The sequence below is a fragment of the Motacilla alba genome, chromosome 8, assembly GCF_015832195.1.
Source record: "Motacilla alba alba isolate MOTALB_02 chromosome 8, Motacilla_alba_V1.0_pri, whole genome shotgun sequence".
NCBI classification, from domain to species: Eukaryota; Metazoa; Chordata; class Aves; order Passeriformes; family Motacillidae; genus Motacilla; species Motacilla alba.
In genome coordinates this window covers 20,313,143-20,327,487 of record NC_052023.1, presented here as the reverse complement: position 1 = coordinate 20,327,487, position 14,345 = coordinate 20,313,143, and the positions used below count along the sequence as shown (strand labels likewise).

At 37.0% G+C, this 14,345-nt stretch overlaps 1 long non-coding RNA gene across 1 annotated transcript; it reads left to right on the top strand.

Annotated features, from left to right (window-relative positions):
• Positions 1–4,639: 4,639 nt before the first annotated feature.
• LOC119703649 lies at positions 4,640–9,276 on the top strand. The gene is made up of 4 exons (XR_005257681.1): positions 4,640–4,914; positions 7,059–7,146; positions 7,448–7,560; positions 9,173–9,276. It is a non-coding gene; the product is annotated as an uncharacterized LOC119703649 (long non-coding RNA).
• Positions 9,277–14,345: the final 5,069 nt, after the last annotated feature.

Sequence of the window (14,345 nt, the reverse complement as noted above, 5' to 3'; positions counted from 1 at the left end):
CTGTAAGATCACACTGACTGCTCACTTATTTTTTCTGATGATGTAATGCTGTTTGATAAATTTCACAACTCTTTGAACAATCACTCCAAGCTCTTTGGGCCCCCACCCTGCACTCAGGCTGATCCATGACCACAGAAGTTGAGCCACTGCTGGGGGAGGACGCTGTGCTGCCCTGTGACCATTTCCATCTGTGGCCTTGTGCTGATGTTTCTTTGCATTTTGATAATTTCAAGATTATTTAATTGACACACAACTTCCATCAGAAATGTCTAGATAGGGAACTGCACTAGATTTCTGTGAGGGTAAAAATCCACTCTGTGGTGAAAAAATGCACTCTGAATGCTGCTGCTCTGCTGAGGGTTGGGTAGATAGAGAGCAGAATGGAGACTGCCTGGATTGCATATAATGTCATAGAGGGCATGTGAGATGGACCATGGGTGAACTGAGGTTCCAGGCAAATCTATTGTGCTTTTAGATCTTGCTGTTCCCCTCTCTTGCTCTGGGGACAAAGCTTTCTGTAGAAGGAATTTAAGAAGACTGAGGAAAAGCAAAGGAAAAGAAAATTATCTTTGATACTACATGGCTCCAAGCAAATAATTTCACTTGAAGTTGCAACTGTTTGTAGGAAAGACCTACTTTTGGAAATTTTAAAGCTATAATCAGAGGAGCATCTGAATTTTTCTCAATTTTTTCTGTAGCTAGTATGGAGATTAGGCATATTACTCCATGATTAAATTTAAAGCTTTGAACTGGTTTGATATAAAACCAATTTATAAATGTCAACAATATTTCTATAGTTGATCAACAAATACTAAATTTAAGCTAGTTTGAAAACAATGTCATTTTCTTGTGGAAATCAATGGAATTGAGCTTCTCTTGTAACTTCAGTTTTCTCTGTCTGCAGAGATATTTTTGAATTTACAGAAAGAGAAACATAATGGTAAATTTATTTTAAAAAAATTAATGGAGAAAAACTTACTGATGAGAATTTTGATCATTAAGGAGAATTCTTCTCCTTAAGTCAAGGTCTTGTTCTATAAAGTGTTGGCTTTGCTGTGTTTTATTGAATCATGGGGCAACCACCATATGTCCCTGAGTTTCATACCCTTTATATATCTAGAATAATCATCCTCCCACCTACTGCCTAACAGTTTGCCAGAGATGCTCTGCTTTATGTAAATATAATACTTTGTATTATACTTCACATTTAATGTAAATAACGTAACGCTGTGTACTAACACATAGAGAGAGTCAGATTGACATTTTATAGCCTGGTTAAATAACTCATACGAATAACCCTACTAAAGACAGCATCTGCTATCCATGTGAATAACTTCTGTACAACTTCACCATTTTTCTAACACTTGTACAGTTAGCATGGTATATGTCAGAGTAGCAGGAACTCATATTAGTATTTTTTGAAAGACCTTATTAGGAATATTAACTTGTAGATTTTCTTCTGCTGAGATAATACATAACAGATCACCATCTATACATACCTAGTAGTGCTAGGAGTCAGTCTATAAGCTACCTAAGGAATTTTGGTTTAGATCTCTGTGTGTTGTTGTGGGGATCAGTGATTTTTGTGTTCAGAACCTGTCTCAGCCACAGGTTATATTTTGAGATTATTTTTCAGGGAAACAAAATGGGGTTTGTGCATTGTTTCATCATTAGTGAAGTTGTTTGCTTATTTATCTGAAGATGAAAGTTTTAGTAATCTAGTCAATCAGTGCTTATATGTTAATTACAGAGGTGTGGGAATACTAAATTGACTTATCCACAAATGTAAAAGGATGAGACTGTATAATGGGCATTCGCTGGTACAACAGCAAGACAGTCTTATGAATTAAGATCTCAATTTCAAAGCATTTAGAAATTAAATAGGTATTCTCTTTTATTTTTCCCTGAAAATAGTTGTCACAGGCATCACAATGATTGGTGTTTTCATAAGAAAAATATTAATTACTTAAAAGAATGTGCTGGTTCCTTACTAGATGTTCCAATCATTCTTTCTAGTTTACACAGGCTATTACTCTAGAGGGTGAAATCCAGAAGTCTGCACTCAGTATTTATGCAGTTTCAATTGAAATCAAATCCCCAGCAGCTTCAGTAGGACTTTTACCTAAACCAATTTCTGAATAAGCACTTCAGAATCTGGACCCTAGTGGAAATATGTAATCTGAATTTAAAAAGAATTGCTCTGAGTATACAGAAAACTATAATGTTCAGCAGCTGAAGAAGAGAATTCACAGCATCCTAGGCTTTAAATTATTAATTCTTATGAATTTGTTATCTTCTGCTTTCCTTCAAAACTTTTTACTGCAAAAGAAATTATCCTTGTTGGTGTTGGGTTTCTGCCAGTGACACAGTGCTCTTCCTCTGCAGGGTGGTCTGGTTACTCCTTGCTAACCAGTCCCCTACTTGTGCCACACAACCCCAGAGAACCCCAGGTCAGCTATAGCTCCTTGAATTAGATGAAGAACTCATCCAGGAATAAGGCCTCATGCTTATGGGTTGGCACAGAGCCAGGGATTCTCTGTGCACCTCAGGTGAAGGCTGTGTTTGGACACATTTGAACTTTAAATAGTAAACTTGAATTGTAAAAATTATGATAAATATTATTGGAGCATATGCTAATGCTCCTGTATTTGTTGTTGCCTGCAATATTTCATGTCTATTTAAAGGTAGTATTCAATATTTGATCTTATCTAAGGCTAAGCAAGAAGGGAATTGCACAATATGCACATTTTGTCAGCCTTCTTCATTTTCGCTGTTTTCCATATTTTCAAGAACAGTGATTTGGCTAGAAAAACACTCCTTTGTGTGACTTACTTTTTCCACAGTAGTCTAAAATAAGACCGTATTAATATGGAATTTCCTGGGTTTTTTTGAGTTTCTTTGGCTGTGACAGTATTCAGTACTGGCAATACAGCCCTTGTCCAGCTAAGTGATAGACTAAATATGGGTGACACATTTATATAGAGCCCTGTCTGGGTCACCAAGTTACCGATTTGATGAATTGATGGTATCCAAAGACTATCTTTGCTTTCTTTGCTGCCTTATGGGAGCATGTTCTCTCTCAGGATAATTGTCTCATGAAGGTCCAGCCTTTTCCCAAAGTTAGGGAAGAGAAATGCTCTAAGACAAATCAAGTTAGCAAATATCTCTGATTTATGTAGTATGTTGGTTTCACTCTCTATAAATTTCTAGATATATCAGTGTTGGAACAAGGGAGTAGTTCAGAAAATATTTTGTAAATAAAAAAAATCAAAATTATCAAGGAAAATTTTATTTAATCAAATATTGTGGAAGAAACATTACTTTGCATGTACTTTGTTTGCATTTTATGTGACTTGGAGTACTGAATTCTGCATTCATATGGGCTGGAATGGGTGATAAAGTACAGTAGTGAATACTATCAGTATTTGGCATTTGGAAACCAAAGTATAGTTGTTTTGGTTCAAGTACAAGTGTGAATTGATGTATTTGTTTCCTACTTCTCTAAGTGTAACTCACTGCATTCTTTTTTCAACAGAACTCATTCTCACAAATTCTGAATCCCAAGTCCTAAAAACTTTGGTTTAATTGGTTCAGATTTTTTGGTTTAGAGAAATAAGTCTTGCAAAAAGATGTTTTACAGGAACCTAGTGGAATAATAAATGAGAAAATGGACCCAAGAGTAGGATGGGCACAGCCTGTGTATATTTAAGAATTTGGGTTTAAACCTGTTACTGAAGATAACAAACTTCAAAGCGAGTGTGCTGTATTATCCGGGGAGCCATATGGTGCTAACAACTTTGCTGCTTGGATCAGTCTACCACTCAGATGACAGACAAGTAAGAAAATGGAACTTGATCATTTGTGAAGTTAGTGAAAGGTCTGACACTGAGTTTGATCAGAAAATATAGGACCTTTGCTCCCTGCCTGATACTTTCTACAAAACCTCTGTATTTTGAAAAGTCTCATACTGAGACTTAACATCTTTGAAAATGTATATATATTTAGTGAAGTAAGAAATTATAAACATATGAGAAAACGGAAAGGAAACCCCCCACAAAATTAGAATAGTCTCTGAGGGCATGAGGGAAAAGGCCTTTATTTCTAGCCAACGATTTTGTTTTATCTTATGTTGTTCTTAGTAGTTCTTTCAATCCCCTTGGTCTTAAATGGTATCAGTACTACAATATGCCATCATCCAATACATCCAATCTTCCAATAGGAAGCTGTGAAAAAATAACTGCCTTCTTCAAACATTTTCTAATAAACTTAAATTTAGAGAAGTTCTCCATTCCTTAGTACAAATAAAACAGGGGAAGATATGTTTTCAAAAAAAAAGTAATTTTTCAAAATCAGTTGTTGGCTTGAATTTCCTCTTTCCTGTAGTCAGCTGATAAAATCAGATTCATCTGTGTGGGTTTCTCTTTCAGCAGCATAGGGAATCCTCCATAATGACCCAAGCAGTTAATGAGCAGTCACAGTTTGTTGTGCCATTCCTTCTGAACACCATCTTGTTCTGTACTGGAGTCATTAAAAAAACCTTTGAAGTACAGATGTGAAGCACAAGGACTGGAAATTTACTGGTCATTTTTCATTAGCTGTTTCTCTGCGGTATGGAACAGCATCACATGATGACCAAAAACTGCCTGAAGCCTGTCTGGTAGGCAATATAGGTGGTACAGAATCCAAGGAGTTAGTACACTGAGGGAGAATTTGATCCAAAATGGGGAAGTATTGCATGAATTCTTAAAATCATACTTTTCTCTTGTTTTCTATAGGTAGGCTGGGGATATTTTTATAATCCTCCCACTGACCTGCCAAATCACAGAAAGGAGTTACTCAGTGTCTCCTTTCCATTGAATCTTTTGCTGCATGCAAACTTTCATCTTCTGTGTTTTGCTAGGCTTCCTTTCAAAGGTAGGTATTTTGCTAACATATGAAACTGCAAGGAAACTTAATCATAAAAAAGACAGAGTTTAGAGTCACAGCTCTAATGTCTTTGTCTAGTGGTACATTTCTTATCATGGTGTGGTGTGATGATGATAGGAATTGTTTTTTATTGTTTTATGCCCTGTAAATTCAGCACAAAGAAGTCTAACTTGTATAGGTTCTAATTATAATGGATTTTTTTCTCCTCATTGTGTGTGGATTAGAACCAAACTGAATTATAATATCTCTCTGATTTCTTTTCTTTGCATTAGGAATAGGGGAAGGTTCAATGTATCCAATAGTATTTTCTCTGTGGAAAGAAGCTACCACAGAGTGAATTGCAGCTGCAAATGTGTGACACCAAAAGCCCTTTCATCCTGACTCACAGCTCAGTGTCAATAGCTATTATTCCTGGGCTAGTAGTTTACAGTTAATGTCAGAAGGACCAGACATGTTGCTGGAACTGTGAAATAGATCAGCTGATAATGAAGATTACTGCTGGTCTGTGAAGTTTCTTAATCTAGCTATAATAATAATTCCTTTGAGTGCAGGTGATTTTGTCAGAAGAAAACAGTCTCAATGTAGATGTTTAGAGGGACAAAGAAGGAAATGAGGCAGTTCGGGTGTGACAGAGTACCAGTTTTAAAGCTTTGATTACTTTGCTTACTTTGAAATGCCAGCAGATTGACTTAATTCTGAACTTGTTATTATTGGGTCTCTTTCTGATTTCAATAATCTTACCTAGAATTAATAAAAAACCCTCTGCAAAACAAAACAGAAAAAGCCAATCAAAACCTGCAAAAGCAAGAATACATGTTTTTGGAAAAGGTTAACTAGGAAGCTTTGGTATTTATTGAACAAAAAATATAGGTAGGGTAAGAATATCATTGTTCTTTTTTGGGGGTTCAAAATTTTTTTCATAACTTTTCTGCTGAAGAACTTAGATGTAAAATTTTCTTATTTAATGACTGGACAAATATTAAATAACTCTACTCATAATTTTATTTAATTGAAATTGCATTTTTATATTCTCTCAGAAGAATTTCAGATATCACTGCTCGCTTTGATGAGGCTAAAATATTTCCTGGGTGATACTGCAGGCCACAGTGGTCTGGTGTATTTCAGTTCCATTTCAATATTACAGGAACCCTCCTTGGCCTGTTCTACCCTCTACCCTCCAATCTTAAATGAAGCTTCTCCAGCTCCAGTAAGGACATAGAATTTAAATGAATCATAGAAAACAATAAATATGACTTCATATTTTTCCCCATTAGCTTGTGTTGGATGAACAAGAGGTGCTCTGTATCTTGTATCAAGCCAGGCCTATCTGTATAATCCTGTAGTTTGATCTGAGCCCACAGCAAAGGGAAGCGGCGCATGCTGGGCGCTGTTTTGTGCTCATGGTAATCTCACTGTGACACGTTTACTTTAATCTATCAATGAGTCGTGTTTGACACAGACTTGAATTAATGTTATGAGAATTAAAAGAATAGGAAAACCTTTTATTTTAAAAATAGACATGCAAAACAGGCAGAGAGTTGAATGCCTCTAGCCAAGACAACATATCAAAGAATGTTCTGTGAGATAGACCCAAAGATCAGGTGCTCTTGCCATGAGGGAGAGGAACTTTTTTTTGGAAAAACTATATACATAAATCCAGAAAAACTTGACAAAAAAGCCATTTATTCTCCCTCTAGAATGAGAATTGCAGTAAAAGATGATTAGGTTTGCATGCAATGGCCATAACCAGACTGAGGCTTGATGAATTAATGCATAGGCAATTTCTGTAGCAATCACTAAACACAACAAAGATGCCGTTGTGCCTTTTGTTTCAGAAAGAGAAGTTTGGTGCCTGAAAAAGGGTCAAATGAGTCTCATGCTGCTGGTGCTGTCATGGTCTGACCAAATTTGTCTCCTTCTCTAAGGGATGATGTTGGAAGCCTTGTACGTTTCAGATCTACTTCATATCAGTAACTGAGAGGGTCTGTGTTGATACCACAGATGGTTAGATCGTTACTCTTGCTCTCAGATCCAGCAGGCTGTAACTGGGCACTAATTCATAGGAGAGAGGGGGATTTACATGTGTCTTCCAGCCTGGGAACTCCTGGGAACTCATTTTTCTTTTTAACTAGGTAGAACCAAGAACATGATGATACTGTTTATGAGCATGCTGTTCCGCCCATAAACTTGACATAGGAAACTGGCCTGCCTGGTCATCAGGTGAATGTTTACTGAGTTAAATTTTAAATAATGACTGTTGACTTGTATTGGGACAAATATCCAAGTGAAGCTAGGGCAAATTTCCCTTGAATAGCTGGTTCTGAATTTTGTGTGTTTTGCTTGGGAGAAATATTGGTTGGTGGTATTTATGCAAGACCTATTTTGAGGTTTCATTAGAATTTGAAAAAAAAAAAAAAAAAAGCAATACCTGTCCCCCACATTTTTACTGGGAAAAAAGATCTATAACTTCCAGAAGCTAGTTATCATTTTAACTCTCTTGCTTCCCTATTTTCTTGTCAAGGTTAAAAGAATGGAGTGTACTGGAGTCAGGAAAGCTCAGTGTTGGTTGGAAGTGAAGTCACCAGCATTGCATTTCTCCACCAGTCACAACTGATAAGTTCAAAACAACATCAGGTGAGCTTATTGTACCCTTGACTTGAAATGTGAAAGTCAATGCATGTGCAATCACATATCCCTGTTAAACCTCTTCCTTGTCAAATCACATATCACTAATGAGTTTTTAACGGTGAGTTTGGCTATTTAAATTGTCAAATTTCTTTTGCATTCATATGGTATGAACACATAGGTAAAAATACCAATGTTATGGTCAGTTCTGCATTTTGGGTTAAAAAAGTGCATATAATTTTCCTTATTACTCAAAAAGAATTGCTAGCAAATCAAAATAGAAAACACAAGCAAACAGAAGAGGGAATATTTGAACACGTACATGCAAAATAATTATTTAGCACTGCAAACTAGTCTTTTGCAAAGCTTTAAATAATATATGTGCAGAGATTAGAAATCCCTGCAAGGAAGTTTTTAATTTTTTCCTGTATGCTTCTCTCCAATATTTTCTTTGAAGCTCACATGGCATATCTTTCAGCCTAATTCAAAATGATGCTTTTACATCAAAAACTGCAGCCAAGCCGGTACTTTTCCTTCAACTGGTTGTTCAAAGGGGAAAAAATTGTTAAAATTTGTTTTTTAAAAACATTCTGCTTTGTGTTAGTCAATGTGCAATACTACTTCTCTCTTTCTCCCTGTCTCCTGTTCTCCCTCTCTCCTGTTGTTTTCTCCGTCTGTCTTTTCTGTCTTGTTTTGGAAATAAATACCTGTCCATACAACAGATTATTTTTAAAAGATATCTCTGTATTTCTTCAAATGTTGCATTCATTGAAAATATTCTTGCTCTAAAACATGATAAAGAAACAGATCTTTTTCTTTAGGTGATGGATGGCCATAATGGTTAAAAATCTAACAATTCTTTGTTGGAAAGTACTAGTAAATGACACAAACTTTTTGTGTTACAAAATTCTTCAGCTGAATTATGAAGTATGCGAAAGAAAGTGCAGAATGATCAGAGGTTAGAAGCAAAACTAGAAAAACAAAGGTATAAAGACATACTGTATTAAGCCCTGCGGCAGTGCACCTTATTTATACAACAGAGAATCTCTACAGAATAAGCAATCAGCACAACAGAGGTATGACTAATAGATAGGTGTGAATCAGTGGATTTGTATTCTCCTCACACATCCCTCTTCCCAAAAGCAGAGAAAATGAAAGAAACCCCCTCCTGCGCTTTCTCACACATTCATCCTTTTCAAACCTCATGCTCACAGTTATGATAGTTAAATTTTAGTGTTGGGCAGCCCAGGGTACTAATCTTGCATGACCTGTTCCAAATGAAATCATGCCCTTATGACTCATTTGCTTTCCTTGTCTAATTTTTTTCTCTTTGAGGATCCTGTATCCAAGGACTCTCTCTATCAAAGTAATAATAATTTTTAAAAACCTAGAACCTCTATCTTGTTGCTATATATTTAAATATGAAGAGGAAGAGCTTAGGTTTCGATATTGTGGAATCTGGATTGCTTCTAGATCACAGTTATCCAGCTTCAATTTAGTTGCATGGAAGGACATTTTCTTAATATCAGGTTTATAACTACCCCTGAGTGCCAATAAATCAATATCTAATTGCAGTGATATTAAAATCAATTGATAAATTTGTTTTTATGGCTCTTATAAGGAGGCAACTACTAAGAATAGAAAGTACCGTCTCTGCCATGATAAATCACCTCCAGGAAAACCGGTTTATCCCAGCTCAAGGTGGCCACAAAACCAACATTCCAGTAAGTGGCTTTGTCTCTAAAAATATCCCAGCTATTTTATCACTAATTATTCATGTAAATTCAGATTTTCCAGGTTTTTTTTTTTTATAAATGTAGTGCTTGTGAATTACTTGGAGGTACATGTATGGGTTTCAGCCTCTCACAATACCTCCTCACAAAAAAGAATATTTGTATTTTTTTATTCTTGAAGATATATATCACTATAACTGGTTTGTGCCTTAAATGTGCTTTTCTGTGCAGCTGGGGTTTGAGAAGGATTCCAGTGATTCATTGGCCTTGTCCTGCATCTCGTACAATAGCACATTAACCTTGGTGGAATATGTTAAAAGAGCAGGGTCTTGACCTTGCAAACGTTGCTGCATGTGCCAAGCTTCCCCTGCGGGACTCCCTGCATCTCCCCTGGAAAATGCCTAAAACCATATATGGGAGTATTGATTTTGCAGGGGGAATAATGTTAGGATACAAACCATACTCTGCCACTTATCTTGCCTTTCCAATGTAATACAAAACCCCTGCAATCTGCTTTCAGCTGTGATTGGAGTCAGCAGATGAATACCATGGACTTCTGTAAAGGACTGTTGGTTTTACCCAACCTCCTTGTGCTTAGCTGTTCTTGTTTGCCTCTGTAATTAATGACAAAGTGTTTTTCTCATGTTTCTTATCTATGGTTGGGTAACTCCAGACACAAATGCCAGATCTGATGAACCTGAAAGGGAAAGTAGATGGGAGCAAATTTTCCAAGAGTGTTATTCTAGTTGACAGATCTGCCTCTTGTGACATTAATAATGCTTCACAAATGTTGATATAAATCAAGATAAAGCCAGAAGCAAACCACAGACAGGATGGGGAGCCTCTGCAATTTTAGCATCCCCAGAGCTGATAGAAAGACTGCAGCTTTCAGCTGTGAATACCTTCCTCCTTATCCCAGAAGCTTGTACAATATGGGTTCTACATCTGCTTGTATATATGAATCAGACATCCCCAGGGCCAAATCAGCAAACTTGATTGAACATTTGATCCAAAATAAAATGGTTAAAAAAAAAAGTCTTTTCATGGACTTTGGTGGGCTCAATCTCAGCATGTCCCTGAAATCTAATTCTCTGGCTACTTCTGTGACTTTGCAGGTCCACGTTTCTGGAGCCCTTTGGTATCAAATTACCAGCTCTGTACTCCAGTCCTTATGTAAGAAGGCACATCTTAAATTTACAGAAATAAGAATGTAGCTGGCAATCTTTCAGAGTTTATGTGCAAAATAAGTTGGTTGTAGGCCTTATGCTGCTTCTGGAAGTAAGGACAAATATTAGTTCCTCTTGATGCTGCAGAGCCCCTCTCTAGGTTTTGTTTGTGGTGAAGTGCTCAGTCTGAGATTAGTAAAGAACCGGGCAATCGACAAAGTACACAGGAGAGGAATGAGACTGGAGCCAAGGTAAGTGTTTGCAGTACTGAGTTGGAGTCCCTGCCTAATAATGAGGCGCCTTTTGGAAGTGAAGGGCATTACCTCTCCTGAATGTAGAATTCTGTTCCTAAAATATGTCTTTTAACACCTGCAGCTGCTGATCTTGCTTTTCTGCTGCTGTATGGTTAAGACAGCAAACACCAGAGGATAATATTTTGGCAGGAACTACTCTGTCTGCACTTTTTTTTCCATGGAAGATGCACGAAGGTCAAAATATTTCAAGGGAGGTTTTGTGAACAAGAGAGCTGCATGTTCTGTTGTGGAAGGTGGATACCACAGTAGCATTTTAAGAAATTGGCAGAGTTTCATTTTTTTTGTGGATCTTCTTGCAGAGCCCTTGTCTTCCACTCGTGTGTGGAGCTCTTTCCTGACAAAGAAGATTTTTAACTCTAAAGCCATTTGTCCATCTAGATGAGTAGTCGAACTCCGCTCACTTAACATCCTGCCCAGCTTCTCTCTCTCCACTCTTTTTTTTTTTCTGACTGGTCTCAGAGTCTTTTTCTCACTTAAGCTCCTTTGCAAATGGAGAGAAAGCTCTTCCTTGCTTTTCTACCATTCCTGACAGCTTTTACTCCTGGAATCTGTGTACAAACTGTTTCCCAACACCCACCTCAGTCCCTTCTTTGCCTTGCTAAATGTACAGCCTCCATTAAAGCAGTATGTATCTCTAAGCAAAGATGATCTTTTCAATTAACAGTGAAATTTGATGTAAGTTCTAGAGCAGTAATTCCCTCTTTGTTGTACTTGTTGTTTGCATTGTTTGGATCTCTGTACCAAAGAGGGATGTTGCTCAAAATCTTGCTCTATCCTTGTACACTGAGGATAGTAAATGCATGGAAAAAATGCCCTCTTGACCTTGAACTTCCCAGGAAACCTTCATTTACTTCCCTCAAAGTATAGGGAAAATGCAATTAAATGGCTTAATATCTGCACTGTCTACTGAACTGCAGTTGCCGAGTTTAATGCAGCATTTGCACATAGCAGAGTAAATCAGTTGTGCAGCAGGTTGAGCTTCTGATTATAATAAGATAGGACAATACCCTACCTGTAAGACATGAAGCCACATCTCCAACAATGTGATAAGACTGAGACAGAGAAAAAGGGAAAAAAAAAATTAAATTCCTCTGTCTTTGAGGAAAATGGACCTTGTGGAGACCTTGGAAATCTATTTGGCTATTCTGCAGTAAAGCCAAGTGAACAACCCTTGTTGACTCTTTCTGAGCAAGATTTCTGATCGCAGCTATTACAGATTGCTGAAACTCCACGGCATGGAAACTTCTCTCCATGTCCATGTCTCTCTTGATGGACATGGGAACATTTGAAATATTGCCCTTAAAACACTTCCTTGGTTTGTGAACTTTAGTACATTCTTCTGACATTACTAGAGTTAAAATTTGTGGTTTTCAGATGTGGGGAAATTTATCCTACATTCTTGGATTTCAGCCAAGTTCCCTGTAATTTTGGTTTACCTTCATCAGGTCCTTAAGATTCCAAGCAACAGACTATGACAATTTGAAAAGGGTTCAGCTTCATTTGGAGTTGTCTACCGAACTATGACTGTCTCTGTTCCCCTAACAATTGCTTCAGTCCTCACTTGAAACAAGAATTTGCAACTTACTATTGCACATGTTACAATGTAAAATTGTCTTTTTCATGCAATCTTTGAGCATTTCACTATTTTCTATTATTTATTTTTCTTTAAATGTAAATAAGCCCCAACAACAACATCAGATGATGGATTCTCTTCATTTATATAACCTTGACTTTACCAGGTGCATTTATCCCAGAAAGGCCTGGCAAGCCCCAGGGTTCTCATTTTTCTTGTAATCTCCTTTCATTGGCATCTAAAGTGGCATTAAGTATACAGACATTTTGACCTTGAAGTCTTCTCAATAGAACAGAAAAGCAAGACCCCTTAAATAATAAAAGAGGCAGTTCATACTTTTATGGTTTTAAAATAAGATCCCATTTATTTTCAAATGCTGTGATGATTTTTCAGTGTCTACATTTACTGACTCTTTGGAGACTTACAAGTTTGTTTCTTCCATCTCCTGAAAAAAACTAAAGTCTAGAAGGCATCTTCTTTTTAAAAAAAAATGCACCTCATTTTCATTTCTGGAAATGCTAGTTCTCTTTCACCATCTATACTCTTTCATTATTTCTATAATAACCCCTTCTCTTCTTCCTATTACTTTTTTTTCTTGATAAAATGCTTTGTGTTTCATATTGTCATGCTCCATCTTAACTAAAGATCCTCTAGCATTTTGGATAGTCAGTATTAGTCCTTAACTGCTCACTGCACAGACTTCATAAATACTATATTAGCTTTCTCTTTAACAAAAAGACCCAAAATGCCCTATTTTTATTAAGAGTGCAGTGATGAAAACTCATGTAATTTACTTTTGGTACAGTCTCTCATTAAGAGAAATGGAAAGCTGATTTTATAGTCTGAATTGGTACCTTGATAATATAATAGCATATGTCTCATTGACAGAACACAATAAAATATATTTCATTTATACAACACCCCAGTTTCATTTTAATAAGTAAAGAGTTCACAGTATTCCAGACAATTCATTCTGTGATCAAAGTGTTGGCAGAGATTTAAAGAACGTTTCCTGCTGGACATATTCTCCCACATTTCCTATGGCACATAAAACATTTAGGACTAATTACCATTGTCACCTTTAGAAACCATTGAAGAACTGGAAAGAGAAAAATTCAGACGCTACCATTATGGCTCTGTGGCCATGGTGTCTCCAGAGCCAGGTAGCAGCAGAGTCTGTGTCTCTTTGGGATGGCTCCATGTCTGCCAGGAGAGTGGTCTCTCCAGTGGCAAGCTCAGCATCTCAGGTGCCTCTTCTGGGGAGGGCTGCAGCTCAGAAAGGACTTGTTGCTTTTAAAAGGGACTGAAATTTCTGGGGTTTTTTGGGCATAGCAGATTGGGTACACTGATGGGAGTATACACAAGGATGGGGTTTGCAGAGTTGTATGTTAGATATTATAGCAGTTTGGGAGCCATTATTTTGATGTAGGAAACTTTCCTTCAGTGAACCTTCTGCTGAAGCAAGCTCTGTGCCAGGTTACCACTGAGTGAGTTTACTAACCCTTGAAAAGTGAGGATGGCACAGCTCAGTGGCCTGTGTAAGCTTCTTGTCCTTTAAATGCCAGTGTATGAGAATTTTATATTCTCCCTCTGTGCTTCTCTTTTTCACACTCAGTTGTTCATTCTTCGCATTCTCAACTTTGTTTTCATCCTATTTCTCACTGGAGTTTTTCTCTGCTCCCTCACTGATCCTTCATTTGTAGTCTCTCTGAAGCAGAATAACAATCAAGTGACATTCAATTTTGTACCAGCCTTTTCAAAACAGTGTGATTTGAAATTAAAGAGCTTGAATATACCATCTACAAATCTGTACACAGATGTGTTGTGGATAAATCAAAATTAAAATATTTGGGGAATTGTTTTTAAAACTGCAGCTTACATATGAATTTACAAGGATAGTCCTTAGCCTTGAAAAAACCTTCACTGGAATTAAAATTGTGCAGGGGACTAATCCCGCTAGAAGACATGCTGCAGATACTAGATAATTTTTAATGTAGGATAAAACTGC